General features: G+C 32.7%; 1 long non-coding RNA gene across 1 annotated transcript; it reads left to right on the top strand.

The window, feature by feature from the left end:
• The first annotated feature begins 2,483 nt into the window (after nt 1–2,483).
• On the top strand, nt 2,484–3,469 carry LOC109124078 (uncharacterized). Its single transcript, XR_002031977.2, has 2 exons — nt 2,484–2,726; nt 3,013–3,469. It is a non-coding gene; the product is annotated as an uncharacterized LOC109124078 (long non-coding RNA).
• Nucleotides 3,470–3,805: the final 336 nt, after the last annotated feature.

Below are 3,805 nucleotides of genomic sequence, written 5' to 3' on the forward strand. Positions count from 1 at the left end.
ACAACCCATAAGTAGACATGCAGTAATCTTCCTTCAAACTAAAGACAACTAGTTATCATGAATACATGATTACCTTTGGTTGTATTGAGACTTATTTTTCTCCATCTTCGACACTCCACTGGAGAGAAAAAGGAGTTTCATCCCGTGACTCTGTGCAGCATTCCTAAGGCCTTGAAGATGGTATGGAATCTTAAAATGAGAATGCCCAAGGTTTTTTATAGATAGAAATTTAGGTTATGAGAAAATGTGAGGAAGAAAAATAGAAAGTGAAATGCCATATATGGGACTTTCCATTATTTGAGAACACATGAAATGCAACTTCTAAATATCAATGTTTTCAAAACCATAGCATACCAAATAGCATACATCGGTATCCATCATGACAGGTATAGGATTACAAATAGCCTACCAAAATACAAGAAAACTTATTTTTAAAATACTAAACAGATGGCCTTCAATGAGCCAAACTAATTCTAAGCGGTGCCGAATGCTACTCCCATCCTCCATCCTCAATATTGTTGCAAGCAATTTAAGTGCTACCAGTGCCCGTTGCTTTGATTCATGAGCATGTCAAATTGATATAATGGTTTGTGCAAAATTTGAGCCACCTTTACTAAAAACAGGCCCCATATTACAAGTAATAACCAACCAAAACGTGGAACCAACATCGACGTAAGAGCTCAAGAATCTAATATTACCCAATAGGGTGAGATAATTCATGATTTGAGAATTAAAGGTTTCATAAATTATAGCGACTGTGCTATATATAAACACTGCAAAGATCGATGTTCGCATAGCTATGTTATGTTGTATAAATGGAGAAACATTTTGATGATGGTATTTTGCAATGACAGCTCCACCCATGGAAGTAAGAAGAAATAAGAAAGCGGGTGCAGCACTGTAACACGACAAAAAAAAAACAAATTGTTTAGATTCATGGCAACAAGATATATGCAATAATATTAAAGAAACAAAAAAAAAAAAATGGTATCTTCTACTAAAATGGATGATATAAGCCCATCAATATTCATTTATAAAAATGACAATGTTTAAACTAAAATACATAAATTGAATATAATAAAAGTCAAAATAAAGGAATGTGTTTTCAAAAACAAAATACAACCTCAATGAAAATACATTAAAATAAATATAAAACATGTCATTTTGTAATATTGTCTAAATAATTTTAATATTATAAATGTCTAAAAATTTATAGTGAGTTAGATGAGACTGATTCTTTCTCTAATTTTAGGAAATGTTAAATAAGCAAAATGGTTAATTAATGCATGAAAATATTTGAAATATATAAATTAATAAAATACATAGGCAAAAATACATTTAACAAGCAATTTTTTGAAATAAGGACTTGAATGTTTGACATTCAATTCAATAGCAAATAAACTATTGGTCAATATATACGAATAAGTGAAACCTTGAGGGGTAACTCAATTAATCCGATCTTTGATTTGCTCCCCAATGATTATCAATTCGAGTCCCCTTAGGGTTATTGGAGGATTTACTCCACTATTAACTTTAGGGTTCCGAAAAATCAGTCTAGGTAAGCGTAAGTTGATCCGGACACCCATATATATATATATATATTGTCAAACTAATAAAAGAAAAAAATAAATGGGTAAATTTACTTGTGGCATGCGTTGTGGGATTAGGGGAAAACGAGTTAAACCTTGAAAATCATTTTGGGTTATTTTAGTGATGGAAAAATCAAAGTAAATCAAGTTATTCAAGGTTGGTTTGATTATGTTAAAATGATAATTCAGATGCAAGCTAATTTTAGCTTTAAGCCTAATTTGTTTTTAAAAGTAATTAAAATTCAAATTGATTTAAAGTTTAAAGTACAGTGAAGGCATTTAAAAATTAATTTAATTATCATCTATTATTTAATATAGTTTATAAAACATATATAATAATAAATATGAAAAAAATCATCATGAAGAATTATATATCACAAGATAAAAGTTTGAAAATGTCCGTTGTATTAAAATTTTCAAATCAAACGACTTTTATAATCATTAGAAAATCAAATTAATATGATGATTGATTAAGTTAGAACAATTTAACAAAATTTTCAATTTTCACTTAAACCCTTACCTGTAGCTCATGGCTCGTTTTTCTGATGGCAGAATGTTATGGCCTTATGGGATGGCTCAAGAAGTGGCGGCGGACGGTGGGAGAAGGCTTTTGAGAATGTTGGAAGAGATGGCCTGGGGCTGCTTCTGTAGGAATGGTGAGGTTTATATGGTTTCCTAAACTGAGGTGGGGCACACTTCGAGGTGGAGTTGCAGTGGGAGGGGGTGGGGGGTGTCCCACGTAAGATGTAGGAAGATTGGGGGACCCACTGGGCCAGACAGTGTGCCAAGTCAATTCCTAGTTTGCACTGACGGTGCTTATGTGCTCAGCAATGGTGGGCTTTAGATAATTTAAGCACTTTTTTAACAAAATATTTGCAGAAAGGGGTGATTATGCTAATAATTTGGAATCTAGCTTTGTGGTACGGAGACTCCCTCGTCTACTGTTTAGGTTTTTTTTAACAAAAATATTCAATAGAAGATAATGGTTTGTAAACCATTGAGAAATAATGATAATAAATTAATAATAAAGCAGCCTATTAGGGTTAGAAGTGACTAAGAGTGCTCAACGCCCGGTTCCACTGCGAATATCGATCTTTCTCTCCACATCTCACCGGCGGCGATCTCTCATAAAATGAGGTCAGTCAATCTCATTTTCAGTCTAGGGTTATAGTATGTTGAATTTTTTTTCGTTTTGGTTGGTGAAGAAATTGGGGATCTTTATTTGGTTCTCTTCAAAGCATAGGAAAGAAGGAGAAAATAAAATTAGTTCCAATATTTCAATGATTTTTAAGGAGTTTTGGGGCTGAAAATGTGGTTTTTAATGGCTCGAAAATTTCTGCAGTTTAGTTGTTAATTTGGAGACACATTTTTTGTTTTGTTGTGGGCATGTTGTGAGCTTACAGGGTTTTGTGTTGATTTGCAGATCTGTGTTGTCTCTATTTTGTTTGGTATAAAGTTTAAATCTTCGAGAGGGATAGTTTCTGTTGTGGAGAAAGAAGAGTAGCTGTAGGTAAGCAAAAGGCTACTCTGTTTGTGTAGTTCCCTAGTGGACTTTAAGCACTCCTCCACCGAGCTATTTTTGCTGCAAGTACATAATCACTGTCTCACCAAATTGTGATTGCAGGCTTCGAGCCATTGCGCACAGAAATATAGTGTAGGAATCATATGATTTGAAGTTAGTTTATTGTGAAGATATGTGGATGTTATTTTTTTTCCTCTTCACTTTGCCATGGAATTTAGACCATTGATTTGTGTTGAGAAAATAAAAGAATCTTTGATGTCAAAACATGTTATGATCTATTTTAATTTATGCTTTTGGATTCGAACTGTTTTCATGTCTACAATGCTTTGATTTTATATTATAAGGTTATTTAGTTCAATTCTCTGTCATGAGTTGTATTTCAAGAAAAATAATAGTTTCACATGTGTTTCCATTTGCTTGTCCAATGGTAAACTTTTGTCATCATCAAATAATTCACAAGTCGTGTTTTGGATTTGTTCTGTAATTTAGATTGCGTTTGGATGTTTGGTTTGGGACATTTTGATACATGGATTTGCAGTTAAATTTTTCTTTTTGGTGGTTAATTCTCTCTCTTTGTTCTTTGCTTTCTTGACTAAATGATGACTTTGACCTGAAAATTCTACATTATAAAATGTGGGTAGGTGCTAAGTTTTTTATCCTCCTTTTTTAGCTGTCAAAAGACACATGCAAAGAA

The sequence above is a fragment of the Vitis vinifera genome, chromosome 15 (assembly GCF_030704535.1).
Source record: "Vitis vinifera cultivar Pinot Noir 40024 chromosome 15, ASM3070453v1".
NCBI classification, from domain to species: Eukaryota; Viridiplantae; Streptophyta; class Magnoliopsida; order Vitales; family Vitaceae; genus Vitis; species Vitis vinifera.